The following is a 23,555-nucleotide window of genomic DNA, read 5'->3' on the forward strand; positions in this document are numbered from 1 at the left end:
TCAAGTAAACACAAAAAAATCAGCAGTGGAGGAAATAAGGAGCTAAAAGTATGAGACATTCGGAACACATATAGCAAAATAGCAGGAAGAAAATCCTTTATTTTTACTTTAAATGTAAATGAATCAAACACTCCAAGAAAAAGTCGTGCTGTTGAAGAATGGATGAAATAATAAAGACCATGATCAAATCGTATTCTGTCTACAAGAAATTCACTTTATATAAAAAGCAACAGATAGGTTGTTAGTGAAAGGATGGGAAGAAGATATTCCATGCAAATAGCAACGAAAAGATAATTGGATTGACCATAATGATATCAGACAAACGAACTTTAAGTAAAAGACTTTATAATATACAAAGGATGGCAATATATTGATAAAAGCTTCAATTCATGAAGACTATGTAATAAGCCATGCATGATGGTACATGCCTTTAGTTCTAGCGACTTGAGATGCTGAGGCAGGAGGATTGCTTGAGCCTATGAATTTAAGTTCAGTGTAAGCAACACAATGAAACTCTGTCTTTTATTTATTTATTTATTTTTTTGAGACAGAGGCTCACCATGTCGCCTGGCTGGAGTGCAGTGATGCAATCTCGGCTCACAGCAACCTCTACCTCCCACGTTCAAGCGATTCCCCTGCTTCAGCCTCCTGAGTTCCTGGGACTACAGGTGTGTGCCACCACACCCAGCTGATTTTTGTACTTTTAGTAGAGATGGGGTTTCACCATGTTGGCCAGGATGGTCTCAATCTCTTGACCTTGTGATCCGCCCGCCTTGGCCTCCCAAAGTGCTGGGATTACAGGCATGAGCCACTGTGCCCAGCCGAGACTGTCTTTTAAAAAAAGTAAAAATTAGAAAAAGAAGATATAGCAATCATAAACATGTATGCACCAAAAACAGACCCCAAAGTTATATGACAAAACTTAAGGGAGAAATAGATTGTTCTATAGCAATAATTGGAGAGTTATGTATGACACTTTTAATAAAAGGACATCTACATAGAAGATTAGTAAGGACATAGCTTGAAAAATACTGTAAGCCAACTAAGCCTCAGAGACATGTAGAACAGTCCATCCGATATCATGAGAACACACATTCTTAAGTTCATGTGGAACATCTTCAGGATATGTCAAATGTATATGCCACAGAACGAGTCTCAGGAAATTTATTTTTTTAATTTTTATTTTTTTTTGAGACAGAGTCTTGTTATGTTGCCCAGGCTGGAGTGCAGGGGTGCAATTTCGTCTCACTGCAAACTCCACCTCCCAGGTTCAAGCGACTCTCCTGCCTCAGCCTCCCAAATAGCTGGGATTACAGATGTATGCCACCACGCCTGGCTAATTTTTGTATTTTTAGTAGAAGCAGAGTTTCACCATGTTGGCAAGGCTGGTCTCCAACTCCTGACCTCAAATGATCCATCCACTCTCGGTCTCCCAAAGTGCTGGGATTACAGGTGTGAGCCACTGCACCCAGCCGAGTCTCAGTAAATTTAAAAGCACTGAATAAATATAAAGTACCTTGTCAGAACAACAGAATTAAGCTAGAAATCTATAATGGCAGAAAAACATTAAAATACATAAATATGTGCGAGTTAACCACACTTAACAGAAGATCAAGAACAAATTACAAGGCACTTGTTTTCACCACAAAATATGATAAGTACTTGAGGTGGTGGATATGTTAATTAGCTTCATTTAATTATTCTGTATTGTATTCATAATTTATAATATCACTTTATACTCCATTAATATGTATGATGAAAATTTGTCAATTAAAAAAAGCAATTAGGCTGGGCACGATGACTCATGCCTGTAATTCTAGCATGCTGGGAGGCTGATGCAGGAGGATCGCTTGAGGCTGCGAGTTCATGACCAGTCAGGCAACATAGTGAACCCCTGTCTCTACAAAAAATTTTCTAAAAAATCAACTGGGTATGGTGGCATGTGCCTACAGTCCCAGCTACTCTGGGGATTGAGGTGAGAGGATTGCTTGAGCCCAGTTGGTTGAGGCTGCAGTAAGCTGTGATTTTGCCACTCTACTCCAGCCTGGCCAAGAGAGCAAGATCCTTTCTCAAAACATATCAAAAAACAAAGTAATTTTAAAATGAGAGGCCCAGATAGCTGCCTTTTCCTTTGCACTATGGGAAGATAATCATGTATGAACCAGGAAGCAGGCCCTCCTGAGACATTGAATCTGCTTGTGCCTTGTTCTTGGACTTTCTAGCCTCTAGAGCTATAAGAAATAAATTTCTGTTAGTCACAAACAACAACAACAACAAAAACAAATTACAAAAGAAAATATGTAGAGAAAAACAAAAATGAACAGGACAGACCTAAACTTATAGGATGCAATGAAGAGAGTGCTCAGTGGAAAATTATTATTATTATTTGAAACAAGGTCTGGCTCTGGTCCCCCAAGCTGCAGTGCAGTGGCACGATCACAGCTCACTGCAGCTTTGAATTCCTGGGCTCAAGCAATCTTCTCGCCTTGGCCTCCCAAAGTGCTGGGAGTACAGGTGTGAGCCACATTACCTGGCTTCAGCAGGAAATTTATAGCTATAAATACCTATAAATAATTTTATATCTTGAGGAACTACCAAAAAGAGGAAAGTAAACTAATCTAACAGAAGAAAGGAAATAATAAAGAAGGGAAATACGTGAAATGGAGAGTAGTTAAGAATCTATTCAATGAGAATCAATGAAACTAAAAGTTACTCTTTGCAAAGATCGATAACATTGAAAAACTTCACCTAGATTGACAAAAAAGACAGAAGATGCAAATAATTAAAATTAGAAATGAAACTGAGGCACACTACAACAAACTATTCAGAAATAAAGATTATAAGAGGATACTATGAACAATTAATTGTACAACTAGATAACCTAAATAAAGTGGACACATTTCTAGAAACACAGAAATTAACTGGATTAAAAAGTAATGAAAAATCTCAAGAGACCTATAACAAGAAAAGAGATTAAATCAGTATTTCAAAACTTTCCAGCAATGAATTGTCAATTCACAAATGAATTATACTAAACATTTAAAGAATAATCAACACCAGGGTTTCTCAATATCCTCCAAAAAAGGAGAATAGGAGGCCGGGTGTGGTGGCTCATGCCTGTAATCCCAGCACTTTGGGAGCCCGAGCCAGGTGAATCACAAGGTAAAGAGATCAAGACCATCCTGGCCAACATGGTGAAACCCCATCTCTGCTAAAAACACAAAAATTAGCTGGGCGTGGTGGTATGCACCTGTAGTCCCAGCTACTCGGGAGGCTCAGGCAGGAGAATTGCTTGAACCTGGGAGGTGGAAGTTGCAGTAAGCCGAGGTTGCGCCACTACACTCCAGCCTGGCAACAGAGCGAGACTCTGTCTCAAACCAAACCAAACCAAACCAAAACAAAACAAAACATGAGAGAACACTTTCTTTTTTTTCTTTTTTGAGACGAGGTCTTGCTCTGTCTCCCAGGCTGGAGTGCAGTGGCATGATTTCGGCTCACTGTAACCTCCGCCTCCCGAGTTCAAGCGATTCTCCTGCCTCAGCCTCCCCAGTAGCTGGGATTACAGGTGTGTGCCACCATGCCCAGCCAATTTTTTGTACTTTCAGTAGAGCCTGGCTTTCACCACGTTGGCCAGGCAGGTCTCAAACTCCTGACTTCAAGTGATCTGCCTGCCTTGGTCTCCCAAAGTGCTGGCATTACAGGCATGAGCCACTGTGCCTGGCCAGAGAGAACACTTTCTAAATCCATGAGGCCATCATTGCATTGTTACTAAAGCCAGATAAAAAATACCTCTTGCTGGGAGTGGTGGCTCATGCCTGTAATCCTAGCACTTTGGGAGGCCCAGGGTGGGCAGATTGCTTGAGCTTAGGAGTTGGAGTCCAGCCTGGGTAACATGGTGAAACCTCATCTCTACAAAAAAAAAAAAAAATACAAAAATTAGCCAGGTGTGGTGGCTCACGCCTGTAATCCCAGCACTTTGGGAGGCTGAGATGGGCGGATCACCTGAAGTCAGGAGTTTGAGACCAGCCTGGGCAACATGGTGAAACCCTGTCTTTACTAAAAAAAACAAAAAATTAGCCAGGTGTGGTGATACACACCTGTAGTCCCAGCTACTTGAGAGGCTGAGGCAGGAGAATCGCTTGAACCCGGGAGGCAGAGGTTGTGGTGAGCCGAGATCACACCACTGCAATCCAGCCTGGGCAACAAGAGCAAACCCCCCCGCCCCGCCCCCCCACACACACAGTAGCCAGGAACAGTGATGAGTCTGTGGTCCTAGCTTCTTGAGAGGCTGAGGTGGGAGATGGCTTGAGCCTGGGGTGGTCGAGACTGCATTGAGCCAAGATTGTGCCACTGCACCCCAGCCTGGGCAATAGAGTGAGACTTCATCTCAAAAAAAAAAAATCTAAAGAGAAAGAAATTAGAGACTATCTTTCATGAATATAGATGCAAAAATCCTTAAAACATATTAGCAAGTCATATCCAACAGCACATTAAAAGCACTATACACCATGAGTAGTGAGATTTATCTCAGGAACAAAAGGAAATTTAAAAAATGTAATTCCTCACATTAGTACAAAAGACAAAAAATCCCACAGAATCACCTCAACTAATGCAGGAAAGGCAATTGATGAAACCCAACACTTTTCCTTGATAAAAATTAAGAAAACTGGCCAGGCGTGGTGGCTCACGCCTGTAATCCCAGCACTTTGGGTGGCCGAGGCAGGTGGATCATGAGGTCAGGAGTTGGAGACCAGCCTGGCCAAGCTGGTGAAACTCTGTCTCTACTAAAAATACAAAAAAAAAAAGCCAGGTGTTGTGGTGGGAACTTGGGAGTGCCCACCTACTTGGGAGGCTGAGGCAGAGAATTGCTTGAACCTGGGAGGTGGAGGTTGCAGTGAGCCAAGATCATGCCACTGCACTCCAGCCTGGGTGACAGAGAGAGACTGTCTCAAAAAAAAAATTAAGAAAACTAGAAATAGAAGGGAGTTTATTCAACGTGACAAAATGCACTTACAAAAACATAGCTAACATGATATTCAGTAGTGAATGCCTGAAAATTCTCCCTAAGATCAGGAAGGAGAGAAGGATGTCTGATTTTTCTATTGTTATTCAACATTCTACAGGAAATTCTTTTTTTTTTTTTTTTTTTGAGATGAAGTTTTGCTCTTGTCACCCAGGCTGGAGTGCAATGGTGCCATCTCCACTCACTGCAACCTCCGCCTCCCAGGTTCAAGTGATTCTCCTGCCTCAGCCTCCTGAGTAGCTGGGATTACAGGTGCCCACCACCATGCCTGGCTAATTTTTTGTATCTTTAGTAGAGACGGGGTTTCACCATGTTGGTCGGGCTGGTCTTGAGCTCCTGACCTCAGGTGATCCACCTACCTCCGCCTCCCAAAATGTTGGGATTACGGGCGTGAGCCACCGCGCCCAGCCTCTACAGGAAATTCTAGCCAGAGCAATTACACAAGAAAATAAAATAAAAGGTTTCCCAATTAGAATAAAACACATAAAAATATATTTATAGGTGATATTTGATATATAGAAAATTTTGAAGAATCTACAAGAAAACTAGTAGAGCTTGTAATAAATTCTGTAAAGTTGCACGGTACAACATCGAGATGAAAATTAGTTTTGTGTCTATACACCAGCAAAGAACAATCAGAAAAGGAAACTGAGAATGTGATCCCTTTTACAAATAAGTTACATGGGAATAACTTTACCCCAAGAGGTAAAATATTTGTAAACTGAAAATTTCTAAACATTACTGAAAGAGTTTAAAGAAGACCTAAATAGAGAGATATTGTATATTCACACATAGGAAGACTCAGTATTATAAAGATACCAATATAACTCGAAGATTCAACTAAATCTCTACCACAAGTCCAACAGTCTTCTTTTTTTTTCTGCACAGAATAAGTGAAGAATGCCTGGTATCAGTGGTATTTCATAAAGTAGTACGGGAGGCTTTGAATCATTTGGTAAGATCTGAGAAATAGTAACAAATACAAAGTTGAAGAAGAAAAAAAATACAATAAGGCCAGGCATGGTGCGTGATGGCTCACGCCTGTAATCCCACTTCGGGAGTGCAGGGCGGGCAGATTGCTTGAGCCCAGGAGTTCCAGACCAGCCTGGACAACATGGTTAGACTCTGTCTCTACAAAATAATAATAATAATGATAATAATAATAATACAAAAATTAGCCGGCGTGCTGCACCCGTGGTCCCAGCTACTCGGGAGGCTGAGGAGGGAGGATGGCTTGAGCCTGGAGAGGTCGAGACTGCAGTGAGCCGTGTTCCTACCACTGCATTCCAGCCTGGGCAACAGAGCCAGACCCTGCCTCAAAGAAAAAAAAAAAAAAAAAGAAAAGAAAAAAGAAAGAAAATTTTTACAATTTTTACAATTTTTACAATATTTTTACAATATTTTTACAATATTTACAGAAAGTATCGATACATTGAAAGCGCAGAGAAATCAATGATTAGAGTTTAGCAAGGTCAGATAAATAAAAAGAAATAAGAGAAAATAAAGTTCTAAAGACGTGATGGAATGGAGGAAGCAGGCCATTTTGTGGATTGGCAGATTATCAACTGGAGAGAATCCTGAAAGGGGTCCAGGAACGTGGGGGAGTTTCTCATGAGCATCCTGAGGGGTGAGTCCATCGCCCGACGTTTCGCCCTCCTGGTCCATTCTGCCACCGAAGCCACCGGCTGGGTCTGGTCCCACCTCTAGCCCCGCCCCCGGGCATGGGCCCCGCCCACGTCCCCGCCCACAGCACTGATTTAACCCCCACCTTGCCCTGTGGGCCCATTTCTCTCTTGCCCACCCAGGCACTGAGCCGACCCCTTGATACCTCCGCACCCACGCGGAGGGAAACTAGAATCCTGAAGAGCTTCATCCTGTCCAACTGGCCACACAACGAGCCACGCCCCTTCCGATGCCCCAAACGGAAGTGACGTTGCGGCGCACCAGTTCTCTCTTTTGGTCGCTGGCGCCTATTGCCTCAGCCAGTTTTTCCTTTGTGTCTTCTGGTCGTTCACTACTTTGGTGAGGCTTGTGTGGACTAGTGGGTTGGGCGGTGTTTCGGGGGGTGGCAGAGGTCACAATCGACCCAGGGTAAGCGAGGAACCTCCTTACAGAGGCCTGGACCACTCCACAGGAGTCCGCAGGAGCCGCGGAGCCATCGGGCGAGGCCACGTCGAAGAGGCCATTGGGACCTTCGGTCCCCTAGAGGAGCCGGGTGGGAAGTGCAATATGGGCGGCGTCCGAGGGATGTTTTCAGCCGTGTGTTCCCGTCTTCAAAAGTGTCCAAGCGTTCTGAGGCCTTAAAAAATAAGTCTCCAAGGCAACGTTTGTGAATTGTGTTTCAGAGAGAAAAGAATTTTGCCGTTCGCGTTCGATTGACACCGTCCCCAAGATCCTGCAGCCCCACGGACCTGGCGACTCCACTGTGTTCGGGTGAGCATTGGGAGAAAGTTGGTTCAAGGGGGCAGCTGCTTCCTTTTTTATGCAAACGAGTGTTTCATGTGAGATTTTGGCATTTTGTCTTTGTGAAGCCTGTATATTATTGACACATTACATTCAGGTAGAAAGGTGCTTTCTTAGTTGTCTAGGGTGTGCGTATTTCTGCATGTGCATATAAACGTTTGTAGACCGCGAGTCTTTCTACTAAAAGCTAAGAATACTCAGCCATTCTTTTCATCTGAAGTTCCTAGCTCTGTACGTCTCTAAAGAGCTTCATAACCAGGCTTCCTGGAAGAAAGGATGGAGGGTTTACACACTAATACTAGAATAATCGAATTTACCGTTAACAGGATGACTGTACTAAGTGTATTTTTCCCGCATTTTTCTTTCGAAAAAACTTAAACCTATGGATATGTTGACCATCCAGTACGACGAATAAATATCCATTGTAGCTGCACCTGTTTTTTAGCGTTTTGTGTATTTGCTGTCTCGTAAATAAATTTTATGGTGAACTGTTTGGCAGTCAATGGGAAATTCATTGCAGAGATGAAGCTCGAGTTTTTTTTTTTTTTTCGAGAGGGAGTCTCGCTCTGTCGCCCAGGCTGGAGTGCAGTGGCGCGATCTCGCCTCACTGCAACCTCCGCCTCCCGGGTTCAAGCGATTCTCCTGCCTCAGCTTCCCAAATAGCTGTAATTACAGGCGCGTGCCACCATGCCCGGATAATTTTTTGTGTTTTTAGTAGAGATGGGGTTTCACCGTGTTAGCCAGGATGGTAAGCTCGACATTTAAGTAGTGGGTAATGCCTGACTCAATGATGAGTGTTGTTTTACTAAAACCGTAATACTATTTGCATCAAAAAAATTTAAAAAATAATGTTATCTAATACTTACTGTGTATAATAAATGAAAGTTTTCCAAATTGTTCTAAAATATAACGGAATGTTTTTGGATCTGAGTTCTATTCAAGATTTTTTTTTTTTTTTGAGAGTTTTTTTGAGGCAGGTTGTTGCCTGGTTGCCCAGGCTGGAGTGTGGTGGCATGATATTGGTTCACTGCAAACACTGCTTACCACGCCCAGCTTTGTGTTTCTGTGCCTGGTTTATTTCACTTAACGTACTGTCCTCCAGTTCTATCTATGTTGTTGAAAATGACAGGATTTCATTCTATTTTTTTTTTTTTTTTTTGAGACACAGTCTCACTCTGTCGCCAGGCTGGAGTGCAGTGGTGCAGTCTCGACTCACTGCAACCTCTGCCTCCCTGGTTCAAGCGATTCTCCTGCCTCAGCCTTTTGAGTAGCTGGGATTTCAGGCACGTGCCACCATGCCCAGCTAATTTTTGTATTTTTAGTAGAGATGGGGTTTCACCATGTTGGCCAGGATGGTCTTGATCTCCTGACCTCGTGATCCTCCTGCCTCAGTCCCCCAAAATGCTGGGGTTACAAGCATGAGCCACCGCGCCTGGCCAGGATCTCCTTTTTTGTCTTTTGTTTTCTTGCCTTCCTCCCTGTCCCCCCCACCCCCCCCGCTTTTATTTTTTCAAGTTCAGCTTTTTATTGAACACATTTCAAAAGAGGTTTAGTCAAAAAGACCAAAGCCAGGCCTGGTCTGGTGTCTCACGCCTATAATCCCAGCACTTTGGGAGGCCGAGGCAGGTGGATCACGAGGTCAGGAGTTTTCTACCAACCTGGCCAAGATGGTGAATCCCTGTCTCTACTAAAAATACAAAAAAATTAGCCGGGAGTGGTGGCAGGTGCCTATAATCCCAGCTACTCAGGAGGCTGAGGCAGAGAATTGCTTGAACCCAAGAGGCAGAGGTTGCAGTGAGCTGAGATCACGCCAGTGCACTCCAGCCTGGGCGACAGAGTGAGAGTCCGTCTCAAAAAAACAAAAAAAAACAAAAAAAAAAACCAAAGCCCATGCCATCACCAGACTCCCTGGATTCTTCTTTCTTTGCTTCCATTTTCTTCTCCTCAGCTGGAGCAGCAGCTGTGAAGGGGGCAGGAGCTCCTGCTGGTGCAGCACCAGCTGCTGAAGCAGGTCCACCAGCCCTGATGTAGCAGATGAGGCTCCCAATGTTGACATTGGCCAGAGCCTTCGCAAACAAGCCAGGCCAAAAAGGTTCAATATTTACACTGGCTGCTTTAATGAGGCCATTGATCTTATCCTCCGTGATGGTCACCTCATCGTCGTGCAGAATAAGGGCTGAGTAGATGCAGGCGAGCTTAGAGACAGAGGCCATGTCACGGGCCAGTATGGGGCTGGTGCTGCTGGATGCGGTGCTAGTTGCAAGATGAAGTGAGGGCCTCACTGCAATGCGGCCTTAGCTTCCTTGGAAGGACTGAGCACCTTGGCGGCAGCTGAGGAAAGTTTGAGCTCTGTCACCCAGGCTGGAGTGCAGTGATGCAATCTCAGCTCACTGCAACCTCCGCCTCCTGGGCTCAAGTGATCCTCCCACCTCAGCCTCCTGAGTAGCTGGGACTACAGGTGCTCGCCACCACACCTGGCTAATTTTTGTATTTTTTATAGAAATGGGGTTTCGCAATGTTGCCCAGGCTGGCCTCAAACTCCCGGGCTCAAGTAATCCACCTGTCTCAGCCTCCCAAAGTGCTGGAATTACAGGTGTAAGTCACCGAACCTGGCCCAGATCTCATTCTTTTTTGTGAATGAACAGTACTCCATTGTATATGTGTACCACATTTTCTTTATCCATTCATCTCATCTGTTGATCTACACTTAGGTTGCTTCCAAATCCTGGCTACTGTGAATACTGCTGTAGCAAACGAGAGTGCAGATATCTCTTAAATATACTGATTTCCTTTTTTTTTTCTTGTGCAGATATCTCTTCAATATACTGATTTCCTTTTTTTTTTCTTAACGTTTATTTTAGGTTTGAGAGTACATGTGAAGGTTTGTTACATAGGTAAAGAAACCCAGGTGTTAAGCCCAGTATCCAGTGGTTATCTTTTCTGCTCCTTTCCCTCCTCCCACCCTCCACCCTCAAGTAGACTCCAGTGTCTATTGTTTCCTTCTTTGTATTCGTAAGTTCTTATCTTTCAGCTCTCACTTATAAGTGAGAGCCTGTGGTATTTGGTTTTCTTTTCTTTTCTTTTTATTGATTAATAGACGATTTATTTAAGCAAGAGTATATATAATCATCATTGCCAGACTTAATATGGGATGTTAAATGTTCTATCCAATTTTCCTTCCGGATAAGTTTTTCTTTCCTATCCGTGTCAGTTTTGAAAACATAATACCAGAAGAAGAGGGGCCTAATTCTACATAGCCCTCCCAAGAGTGAGTTTTTAGGAGTGGGTCTGAAATTAGGATAGACATTTGCTGATCTTGCATAGGTCCAACGAATCAAGGCAGGATCTTCGACAAGCGGTGGTTAGGGTCATTGTACTGGAGCAGGTACTCCTGCTGAAGCTGGGCTCTTATGGCCAACTGCTTAGCTTGTGCCCTCCCGGTTTCCAGAGACATGTCATACATAGTTGGCCTGGTCAAGCGTCGAGGGCAGAGTGGCCAGGCATGATGGAGTATACTTTGGGAACGACATCTTGGTGACCTAGCACACAACTGCCAGTATTTGGTTTTCTGTACCTGCCTTAGTTTGCTAAGTATAATAGCCTCCAGCTCCATCTACGTTTTCGCCAAAGACATGATCTTGTTCTTTTTCATGGCTACGTAGTATTCAATGGTGTATGTGTACCACATTTTCTTTATCCGGTCTGTCATTGAAGGGCATTTATGTTGATTCCATGTCTTTTCTCTTGTGAATAGCGCTTCTTTGAACATTTGTGTGTGTGTGTCTTTATGGTAGAATGATCTATTAATTTATTCATTTTTTGAGACAGAGTCTCACTCTGTCTCCCAGGCTGGAGTGCAGTGGCGCAATCTTGGCTCACTGCAACCTCCACCTCCTGGGTTCAAGTGATTCTCCTGCCTCAGCCTCCCAAGTAGCTAGGATTACAGGTGTTCGCCACCATGCCTAGCTAATTTTTGTATTTTTAGTAGAGACAGGGGTTTCACCATGCTGGCCAGGCTGCTCTTGAACTCCTGACCTTGTGGTCTGCCCACCTTGGCCTCCCCAAGTGCTGGGATTACAGGCACAAGCCACCACGCCTGGCCAGAGCACTTTATTTTAAAGATAGCCTTTTCCTTTTGAATAAGAAAGTAATATGTGAGATCCTTTTGTGGGTTGAGTTTTCACACTCTTGTGTGAGATGTGCCTCCCTCATACCTTTTTACCATGTCATCAGCACAAAAGAAAGTAATATGTGGGTTGATATTTTGACACCTGGAATATATATATCATATGTATATTATGTATCTATATGAGAATGTATCTATCACATAGATATGTAGAGAGAGATATCTCTATAACTCTGTATTCGCACATATATATATATATGTTTGTGGGTTTTTTTTTTTTTTTGGTTTTTTTTTTTTTTTTTTTTTTTTTTGAGATTCATTCTGTCGCCCAGGGTGGAGGGCAGTGTCATGATCCTAGCTCACTGCAGCCTTGAACTACTGGGCTCAAGTGATCCTCCCACCTCAACCTCAGAAAATGTTGTGATTACAGGCATGAGCCACCATCCCTTGCAGGACACCTGGAATATCTTGTTCCCCAGCAACGTTTCTACTAATTATTTTAGCATCCATGAGTAACCTGCAGTAAATGAACTTCTTTATATGTAGTTAACATTTTTATAAGTGTATTACCAGGTTAAACCTTTAATATTGGACTTTAGGTCAGAGGACAAATGTACATTTAATTTTGTTGGATATTATAAATTCCCATCCATAGGTCTTGCACCATTTGGCAGTTTCTTTTTTTTTTTTTTTGAGATGGAGTCTTGCTCTGTCGCCCAGGCTGGAGTGCAGTGGCACGGTCTCGGCTCACTGCAAGCTCCGCCTCCTGGGTTGACGCCATTCTCCTGCCTCAACCTCCCGAGTAGCTGGGACTACAGGCGCCCGCCACCACGCCCGGCTAATTTTTTGTATTTTTAGTAGAGATGGGGTTTCACCGTGTTAGCCAGGATGGTCTCAATCTCTTGACCTCATGATCTGACCGCCATTTGGCAGTTTCTGAATGGAGGTATTGTAAAGTTGTGTAAAAATTATTCTGGAAAGAAGGAGCAGACTTTAGTTTGTTTTTTGTTTTTTGTTTGTTTGTTTGTTTTACTGTTGCCACCTTTGAAGATAGATTTTAGTTTTAACTGAAAGCCACTTGTTTTCAAAAAGAAAGTCAGCGTCTGGTTCAGTTTCATCCTGAATAAGAATACTCAAATATATTTTCAGAAGTATAGTGTTCTTACTTTCTTTCTTTTCTTTCTTCCCCCCCTCCCACCCTGCCCTTTTTGAGACAGATTCTTGCTCTGTTGCCCAGGCTGGAGTGCAGTGGTGCCATCTCAATACACTGCACCCTCTGCCTCCTGGGTTCAAGCGATTCTCATGCCTCAGCCTCCCAAGTAGATGGGATTACAGGCATGCACCACCACGCCTGGCTAATTTTTGTATTTTTTTGTAGAGATGCGGTTTCATCATGTTGGCCAGGCTGATCTTGAACTCCTGGCCTCAAGTGATCTGCTCACCTTGGCCTCCCAAAGTGCTGGGATTGCAGCCGTGAGCTACTACTGTGGCTGGCCAGAAGTGTAGTGTTTTGGTTTATATTTTATGTGTGAGACATTTTATATGAGTATTGTTTAATTCTTGAGTTGTATATTCTATTTTTTTGAAAATAAATATCCTGTTTATTCAGTGTATCACTCTAGCCTGTGGCAGTAATTTTGAATCCAGTTCTATCAGTCATCAAATTCTATAGTCCATTTACAAATTTGATAAGCATGCTGTGTCTTATCTAATTGCCTTAGCTGAAACCTACAGTACAGTCTTTTTTTTTTTTTTTTGGCGATAGAGTCTTGCTCTGTTGCTCTGGCTAGAGTGCGATGGTGCGATCTCGGCTCACTGCAACCTCTGCCTAGAGAAGAATGTATTTCCACATTCAGTCAATAGGCAAAATTCATTTCCTTGTACCTATAGGACTTGTTGCTGGCTGTTGCTGGAGGCTGTGCTCAGCTCCTAGAATCTACCTGCAGGTTTTTTGTTTGTTTGTTTGTTTTGTTTTGAGACGGAGTTTCACTCTTATTGCTCAGTCTGGAGTGCAATGGCGTGACCTTGGCTCACCACAACCTCCGCTTCCCGGGTTCAAGTGATTCTTTTGCTTCAGCCTACTGAGTAGCCGGGATTACAGGCATTCGCCACCATGCCCGGCTAATTTTTTGTTTTGTTTTGTTTTGTTTTGAGGTGGAGTTTTGCTCTTGTCGCCCAGGCTGGAGTGCAGTGGCGTGATCTTGGCTCACTGCAACCTCTGCCTCCCAGGTTCATGCAATTCTCCTGCCTCAGCTTCCTGAGTAGCTGGGATTACAGGCACCTGCCACCATGCCCGGCTAATTTTTTGTATTTTTACTAGAGACAGGGTTTCGCCATGTTGGGTAGGCTGGTCTCGAACTCCTCACTTCAGGTGATCCACCCACGTTGGCATCCCAAAGTGCTGGGATTACAGGGGTGAGCTACTGCACCTGGCCTCCCTCCCATCTTTTAATGCAACACGATAAAGCTTAACATGTTCCATTAAAAGATAAATGCTTAAGGAATGCAGCTCTTTGTTCCATAGCAGATAATGATCGTGAATTTGGAGTTGAGATGGATAAATTGGTAACTGGCATGTTCACCGTTTTGCCTAGTCAGCATCCACATGTGCCCATGTATACACACTTTGATTCTCTTATAATGATTAAGTCTGCCTTTCCACTTAACAAGATTGAAGGGAGAATTTCTCACCCCTAAGTGAGAATGTACACAGCCCCTCATCACAGGCCATATTAATTTCTTTTTTTTTTTTTTTTTTTTTGAGATGGAGTCTCACTCTTTCGCCCAGACTGGAGTGCAGTGGTGCCGTCTCAGCTCTCTGCAACCTCCGCCTCCCAGGTTCAAGTGATTCTTCCGCCTCAGCTTCCAAGTAGCTGGGATTACAGGTGTGCGCCACCACGCCCAGCTAATTTTTGTATTTTTAGTAGAGACAGTGTTTCATCATGTTGGCCAGGCTGGTCTCGAACTCCTGACCTCAGGCGATGTGCCCGCCTCGGCCTTCCAAAGTGCTGGGATTATAGGTGTGAGCCACCACGCCCAAAGCCATGTTAATTTCTACTGAAATTTAGTCATACTCTCCTTGAATATTCTGTTACCTGAAGACTAAATTAAAAATTTAACCTCTAGTAACATATACAAAATAGAAATAGAAAAGAGATAGAAGTGAATGATTGGGTTATGTAAATACATGCTTAGAAACTAACATGTATACATAACAATCAAAGAGAAAACCTGGGGCTGGGTGTGGTGGCTAGCACCTGTAATCCCAGCACTTTGGGAGGCCGAGGTGGGTGGATCACTTGAGGTTAGGAGTTTGAGACCAGCCTGGCCAACATGGTGAACCCCTGTCTCTACTGAAAATACAAAAATTAGTTGGGCATGGTGGGCACCCGTAATCCCAGCTACTTGGGAGGCTGAGGCAGGAGAATTGCTTGAATCTGGGAGGTGGAGGTTGCAGTGAGCTGAGATCGCACCACTGCACTCCTGCCTGGGCAACAGAGTGAGATTCCGTCTCAAAAAAGCAAAAACAGAAAACCTGCCAAACTACTGCAGTTCTTGTTTCTGTCGTTGATCTTGAAGTTATAGTTGATATCCATGGTTTTACTTTTTCAATGAACATTTTTTGTATTTTCCTTGCCCTCAGCCAGAAACTCAGCAGCTCTGGGTTCTGTACCTGATGGAGTGACTCAAACCTTCCTTCTGAAGGGATCTTGGTCCTCCATTTTCCTGCCTTTTTTCTATTGTAATTTTTTGTTAACTTTTCTAAGTGGTATGGAAGTGCTAGGAGGTTCTAGACTTCATCCTTTTTGCCTCAGTTGTATAGCAGTACCCCAATTTCCCTTTGGTAATTGAGATTAATCCCTTCAGTTAATAGATTATTCCCTCTCACCTCCTTATTTTTCTTTTTCTTCTTGGTTTAATGGATATGAAACTTATAATGGCCAGATGTTAATCTCTCTTTCCAGTGTATTGGGACCAAATAGTTGCCCTTGGGGAAGCATTCCCCATTATGGACTCAGATCTCCAAATTACAGTGCTCTACATTGCTGGGATTGGAAGCAAAATTTTTGTCGTGGAGCTAATTCTGCCTTCACTCATCAGTTCCTGGGCCTGTTTGTTCTGACTGTGGTGAGATAGTAGTATCTAGTGATCTCTGATTCAGAGCATACACTATGTCTTGTGAAACAGAATCCTATTCTTTCAGAGGCTGTCTCCCAGTTGGCCCTGTATCTGAATTTTCAGTAAGCTATTTCATCTTTCATTTAGACTAGCTGCTTCTGAGTGATGGGGTGTGTGATGAGACCAGCTGATGAGAGGGACATGTTCCCACTGTTGCACTTCCTTTGCAGTGAAATGGGTTCCTTGATGAAAGACGGTATTGTGTGAATGCTGTGATTGCAGTGAAAGCATTTTGTGAGTGCATGGATGATGCATTGTATAGGCAGAAGCCTAGTGGATTTGCCTCTCCCCTGTACAAATCTGCCTCTATATAAATCCTATATGGATTTGCCTCTCTACTAGTTAGGCTTCTGGCAAATCCACATCCAGAACATGAGTCTATTCCAGTGAAGATGAATCTTAGTCACCTTCACGATAGGAGTGGTCCAATGTAATCATCTTGCCACCAGCTGGCTCCCCTGGTTACTCTAGAAATTAATGCCCTTGGTTCAAGACTAACCTGGGCAACATGGTGAAACCCCATTTCTACAAAAACAAAAAATCAACCCCCCCACAAAAAAAACCCCCAAATTAGCCAGGCTTGGTGATATATGCCTGTAGTCCTAGCTACTCAGCAGCATGAGGCAGAAAGATTGCTTGAGCCCAGGAGATTGAGGCTTCAGTGAGCCGTGGTCATGCCACTTCACTCCAGCCTAGGTGACAGAGTGAGACCCTGTCCCCCTCCCCCCAAAAGAAAAGAAAAAAGAAATTAATGACCTTATGTATTCAGTTTTGGTTTTTGCTTTTAGCATATTAGGCACCTAGCAGTAGCATTAGCTGCATTAGCTTTGGTAAATGGAAGTCCATACTGTTGAGCCATAGTAGACTTTATCTCTGTTTTTCTGGCCATCTTATTCAAGGGCCTATGGAGCAAACATTGGGGTGGCAGGGGAAAGCAATTGACTTCTATATAGAGTATCATTTTGTCCATCTGATTATTAAAAGTCTCATTTCTAGTGGATTGCCTTTGTTGGCCATTTACATGGGACACAAATATCTTCACAGCTCATGTCCTTTAAGAGAGATCTATCCATATATGTTTTTCTAGACTTACCAGTCTTGTTCCATATACATCTTTGACCATTCAGTGAAACCATTAGCAACTGCTCATGGATCATTGTTTACGTGTCCTTCTGGCCATGTCCTCCAGACCCAGAGCATAGTCAAATATACTGCGAGAAGTTCTGCCACTGGGATGCTATTCTTATCTGAAAGATATTACAGTCTTTTGGTGTCATTATTCAGCTGAGCCATTGTGTTTGTGCTCCCACTTTTGGGTCGTGCTAGCATATTGTGCAGACACATCTGTAAACAGGACTTGTCTCAGATAGGCGTAAGAAATAGCTCAGGAAGCCACAGGTATGGATTGAGGGAAATGAGACAGTGCAAATGGAGCTTGTGTTGAGTCTTTGCCATTTGCTCATGCAGTTTACTTGTACTAGCTGGAACTTCTAGAGCTCAATGTCTTCTGTGCCATTTCCATTTGATAACAGATTGCTGCTGCATTTTCCTTGAACTTGGAGTTTTGTGGGTCAGACAACCTCAAGTTCATGGTAGGAAGCTCAGGCCACTTGGTCACTTGATGTCCCATGTACGACTTCTGTGTTGAACCCAGTGATAACTGTTTACTCAAAAGGAGGCTAGTTTCCTGCAGAAGAGGGAATATATTTATTCTGAACTACTGCTATGATTTTCCTACTGGTGGTTGCTAGAGGCTTCCAGCAACATATTATTTACTATGGATACTTCGAGTATCATTGTATCTGGTGGATTATATCGACTAAGTGCTTAAAAATCTTGTACTGCAGCCTGAGCTTGGTGCACTGCAATCACTTGGTGTTCACTCACTTGTAAGCATTATAACCAACTCTGTAGATGGGTTAAAGCACATCGAAATGTGGTATATGCTGTCTAAAGAATTTTTTTTTTTTTTTGAGACGGAGTCTCGCTCTGTCACCCAGGCTGGAATGCACTGGTGCAGTCTCGGTTCACTGCAACCTCTGCCTCCCAGGTCCAAGCAATTCTCCTGTCTCAGTGTCCTGAGTAGCTGGGACTACAGATGCGTGCCACCACACCCAGCTAATTTTTTGTATTTTTAGTAGAGATGGGGTTTCACCATGTTAGCCAGGATAGTCTCAATCTCCTGACCTCGTGATCTGCCAGCCTCAGCCTCCCAAAGTGCCGGGATTACAGGTGTGAGCCACTGTGCCTGGCCAAGAATCTTATAGGTCTGCCAAGTGTTGCACCTAATTTTGGGGAGCACTAACTAGGAATGACACCTTGGAGGGGATATCTTGATATGGTCTAGACAACTGAACCCCCAAATCTTTGTTGATTGGATAGGGCATGGTGGCTCAGGCCTGTAGCTCTAACACTTTGGGAGGCCGAGGCAGGCAGATTGCTTGAGGCCAGGAGTTCGAGACCAGCCTGGCCAACATAGTGAGATCCCATCTCTACCAAAAAAGATTAAAAGAAAAAAAATTACCTGGCATACTAATGTGCACCTGTCATCCCAGATGCTTGGGAGGCTGAGGTGGGAGGATCACTTGAGCCTAGAAGGTGGAGGTTGTGGTGAGCCATGATCACACCACTGCACTCCAGCCTGGGCAGCAGAGCAAGACCCTGTCTCAAAAAAACAAAACAAAACCAACTTTGTTGATTTAGCTGGCTCTTGAATCTCCCATCCTCTACTTTGTAGCCTATAAAGGTATCCAAACTATTTACTGTTTCCTGTTCATGGGATATCATGTACAAAATATTTTCAGTGTGATGGAGTGTTGCAATGTTTTGTGTAATAGCAAAACCTCTGAAGACTCTATTTTGGTGGAAAACAGGAGAATTGATATAAGTTATGATAGTCCCCCGTAATTCTCCAAAGTCCATGTGACTTCTGCACAATCCTGAGTGGTGTGTTACCTAGGTCTGGTGATTGGGTGAGAGACTGTGAATCTCCCCTGTGGTGACTCTTATCAGATTTTTGGCCATTAGACTTGAGACTTCTTGTTACATAGATCAAGCAATATTCCAAGACTTACATTGGCAAACTATGGCTTATGGGACACACCTAATCTTCAGCCTGTTTTTGTAAATTATAATTGGAACAGAACAACCATGTTCATTTGTTTACATATTTTCTGAGGCTTCTTTCATACTACAAGGGCAGAGTTGAGTATTTGTAACAGACTGTGTGATCCACAAAGTATAACATTTACTATATATCCCATTACAACAAGATTTATTGATCCCTGTTGTAGTAGGGTGCTTATCTGTTTCATCCTAGGGACGAAATGTGATCAGTTTGCTAACACCAATAATCTCTGTAGGCCAAAGCATTCCAATTATTGGTACATTCAGTGTGCCCTTGACATTTGATGTAGCCTCATTGTCTTTGATAATTAAGTGCTCCCCACTTGATTTTTGGCACTCAAGGTTCTCATCATCCCCATTGAAACAGGGAACTCATCTCAATGATTGTATCTCCTATAGTCTTAACAAATGTTTAAAGGAGAATAAACAGAACTTTTCAAGAATGGAGGTACTCCCTTCAGTTATCTATTTCTGAATGCCTTTGTGAAGAGGGTGTCTTCTGGGCCCTTAATGTAGTTGAAGAAGGAAAGCTGTGCAGATCACATGTGATAAATCCAGTGCAACCTTCCTATGTGTCTAGGGTTCGCTCCTTTACATTAGCCACGGAAGCTTTTACATATTAACTCTGTTAACTAGGTCATGAATACAAGTTTCAGTCATCCAACCAGTTTAGCTATTAGAATCATGCCATGGTCCATTAGCTAATATGTAAAATTCAAAATGTCTAGTAAGTACATGTATTAGGCTATTCTCACATTGCTATAAAGAAATACATGAGACTGGCCGAGTGCAGTGGCTCACACCTGTAATCCCAGCACTTTGGGAGGCCAGCGTGGGCGGATCACGAGGTCAGGAGATCAAGACCATCCTGGCTAACACAGTGAAACCCTGTCTCTACTGAAAATACAAAAAAATTAGCTGGGCGTGGTGGCAGGTGCCTGTAGTCCCAGTTACTCAGAAGGCTGAGGCAGGAGAATGGTGTGAACCCGGGAGGCGGAGCTTGTGGTGAGCTGAGATCATGCCACTGCGCTCCAGCCTGGGTGACGTGTCTCAAAAAAAAAAAAAAAAAAAATGAGACTGGGTAATTTATAAAGAAGTTCCCAGCTGCCCAACTGTCTGGGAAGTGAAGAGCACCTCTGCCTGGCCGCCGCCCTGTCTGACAAGTGATGAGCACCTCTGCCTGGCAGCCCCACTGTCTGGAAAGTGAGGAGCGTCTCTGCTTGGCTGCCCACCGTCTGGGAAGTGAGGAACACCTCTGCTCAGCCGCCACCCTGGAAGTGAGGAGCACCTCTGCCTGGCTGCCACCCTGTCTGGGAAGTGAGTAGCACCTCTGCCTGGCCACCACCCTGTCTGGGAAGTGAGGAGCAACTCTGTCTGGCCACTGCACTGTCTAGGAAGTGAGGAGTGCCTCTAACCGGCTGCTGCACTGTCTGGGAATCAAGGAGCGCCTCTGCCTGGCCGCCCTGCCCTCTGAGAAGCAAGGAGCGCCTCTGCCTGGCTGCCCCACTGTCTGGGAAGTGAGGAGCGCCTCTGTCGAGCCACTGTGCCACCCTCCAAGTGTGAAGTGACAGCCTTGTGTGTGATCTTTCTGCCCTCCCCAAGTTTGCATTTTCAACGTTAAAGTTTATTTTTAGTTAAAAGTTTTAAATTGGAGAATTAAAAGAAGTTTAATTGGTTCACAGTTCTGTAGGCTGTACAGGAAGCATAGTGACTTCTGCATCTGGGGAGGCCTCTGGAAGCTTCCAGTCATGGCAGAAGGTAAAGCAGGAGTAGGTACATCTTACATGGCAGGAGCCAGGAGCAAGGGAGAATGAGGGGGAGGTGCTGTACACTTTTAAATGACCAGTTCATGAGGACAGTATCAAAGGAGATGGTGCTAAACCATTCATGAGAAATCTGCCCCTATGATCCAATCATCTCCCACCAGACCTCACCTCCAACACTGGGGACTACAGTTCAACATGAGATTTGGTGGGGACACAGATCCAAACCATATCAGTGCTCCATATCAATGAATTTGGGCCTATCTAATGTTACATTTTAACCTCCTTGATCTAATACCTTAGAATCCATCCCATACATGTTCCCTGGGTTTCTTGTGATACATTATGATAGTTAGGACTCTGATGATAAAAATAAATGATTATGGTGTGGGTCTTGAGGAGAATATATATTATCTTCCAAGGTATCTGGACCAAATGAGATTGTCACAAAAATTTCCAGCAGATACCTAATGCTAAATGATGAGTTAATGGGTACAGCAAAACAACATGGCACATGGATACATATGTAACAAACCTGCACATTGTGCACATGTACCCTAAAACCTAAAGTATAATAAAAAAAAAATTTCCAGCAGAAGGCTTTCTCCTCAGAAACCAAAGGGTAAGCTATATCCCTGGTAAGGGAGGCTCATAGTGTCTTAGGTTGTGTTAGTCTCTTTATTGTTGCTATGACATAATACCTGAGTAATTTATAAAGAAAAGAGGTTTCTTTGGCTCAGGATTCTGGTGGCTGGAAAGTCCAAGAGTATGGCCCCAGCATCTGCTCTACTTCTGATGAGGCTCACATGCTGCAGCAAAATGTGGTAGAGAGGCAGAAGAGGAAGCAGGCTTGTGCAAAAGGGACCAAACACAAACAGCAGCCTTGCTTTATAACAGTTAGCTCCTGTGGGAACTAATTCAGTCCTGTGTGAGCTAAAATTCACTTCTGCCTGACAGCATTAATCTATTTATGTGATATCTACCCCCATGACCCAAACATCTCATTAGGCGCCTCCTTCCAGTGCTGTGATATTGACCAAGCCTCAACAGGAGTTGTGATGGGGACAGATCACATCCAAATCATAGCAGGGGTTTAAGATCATGTCTTTCATCTGGATCCAATCAGATGTCTTCATTCCAGGTTCCATATTGTCATTCTTCCCTGAATACATTGTACATTTTTAAAAATTCATATTTTCTTGATGCCTCAGCATTCTAACAAACAAGCTGTGAGCTCCTTGCTCAAGTGACCAGATGTACAAGGATGATAAGGTGCTTATACTACAAGTTCTTCTGTTGGCCCTCCCCTGACCATGACCTAGTAACATTCAAATGCACCAATGAAATCTAATGCCTTTTGCTTTAGTACTATACCCCAAGCCCCAGTAAAGGCAGTTGCCCTCAAGGGAGGCTTCTCTCTCAGCTCGCTACCTGCTTGTCAGAGCCTCCTGCTTTGGTCCTCCTCCAGCATGGCCCCCTGCATGGCATGGCATGCCTCTCTCTCTAGGGTCTATGAGTGTAATAAATCTAATTTCATGAGCCTCTCCAAGTGTAATTGCCAGAGTGTGTTGGAGGGATCCTGAAACATCCCACAAAAGTGACTTAGTGCCCCATTTACAACACAGTTGGTGAAAAGGGTGAAGATCACTTTGAACTGGGGTGGAAAGTCTCTTGTAAGTGCCCTTTGACCTTTCGTGGCTTGCTGATTGGCCGTATAAGTAAAATGCTTATTCCTTTAGAAATGCTTGTTTCTCAGTGCTGAGAAGAACTAGCACTCAGACAAAGAATTTTCTCAGCAAGGCAATTTTACTTTCTGCAGAAAGGGTGCTCCTTGCAGATGGAACAATGGCAAGAGGACACATGAACAAAGGAGGGAAGCAATTTTTATCCCTTATGGAGCTTGTCCCCGCTACTGTGTCCTGTCTTCATTGGCTGGAGCTGGACCACACAATCGAAGCTAAACCTGACTGGCAAATAACTTAAAACTTTCCTAAATAGGTAAAGGCAAGGAAAAACAAAGGAAAAGAGGAACTTGCTTACGAAAAGACTTAGAGAAGTAATAACATTTCCAAATAAGGAAGGGGCATAAGCTGTGAGTTGGGACATGGCTGAGCATGTATAGAATAAATCTCTTGGTTAAAGTACAAGGACATAGAATGTACTCATTCCCTTATATCTAACAGCTACATAGGATAGGGCTTAACAAAGAGTTATTAGCACAAAGCAAGGAGGCTTGAAGGAAGTTAGTCTTTAAAAGAAACTATTATTTCTTTTTTTCTCTTTTTTCTTTTTTTTTTTTTTTTTGAGACAGAGTCTCACTCTTGTTACCCAGGCTAGAGTGCAGTGGCATGATCTCGGCTCACTGTAGCCTCCACCTCCTGGGTTCAAGTGATTCTCCTGCCTCGGTCTCCCAAGTATCTGGGATTACAGGCACCTGCCACCATGCTTGGCTCATTTTTGTTTATTTACTAGAGATAGGGTTTTGCCATGTTGGCCAGGCTGGTTTCAAACTCCTAACCTCAGGTAATCCACCTGACTCAGCCTCCGAAAGTGCTGGGATTACAGATGTGAGCCACCGCGCCCAGCCTAAAAGAAAATATTATTTCTAACACTTATGATTTATTCTTTAACAAGAAGGGAAACTTTGAAGAGGAACTTTTTTACTTTCCACCCTGTACCATTTGGGAAGGCTGCCTGTCTTGTTGGAGTTTATGTGTATTGCTGTGTCATGCTTTGTGTTGTCCCTTCCGAGTATTAGCCAAGAGTCTTTGTCATAAAGTTTGGACCCTGTGCTAGTCCCAGTAATGCACCCCAAGATACTGCTTACCAGCCATGATCCCAGGAAGAGGGGTAATTATCCTGTTCTTCTCCAGGA

The 23,555-nt window shown here is 43.6% G+C and overlaps 1 protein-coding gene and 2 pseudogenes across 2 annotated transcripts in view; 1 reads left to right on the forward strand and 2 right to left on the reverse strand.

Annotated features, from left to right (window-relative positions):
- Window positions 1-6,892: 6,892 nt before the first annotated feature.
- LOC115837032 lies at window positions 6,893-9,699 on the reverse strand (annotated as a pseudogene).
- LOC100586328 (zinc finger protein 560) overlaps window positions 6,969-23,555 on the forward strand; it is a 34,832-nt gene continuing 18,245 nt past the window's right edge. Inside the window, exons 1-2 of one of the 2 annotated variants that reach the window (XM_030820926.1) lie at window positions 6,969-7,045; window positions 7,369-7,456. The gene's annotated coding sequence lies outside the window, so the exon portion shown is untranslated. The remainder of the gene's footprint in view (window positions 7,046-7,368; window positions 7,457-23,555) is intronic. The other variant, XM_030820925.1, reaches the window with a different exon arrangement.
- On the reverse strand, window positions 10,628-11,016 carry LOC105740314 (annotated as a pseudogene).

The sequence above is a fragment of the Nomascus leucogenys genome, chromosome 10, assembly GCF_006542625.1.
Source record: "Nomascus leucogenys isolate Asia chromosome 10, Asia_NLE_v1, whole genome shotgun sequence".
In the NCBI taxonomy this organism is placed as follows: Eukaryota; Metazoa; Chordata; class Mammalia; order Primates; family Hylobatidae; genus Nomascus; species Nomascus leucogenys.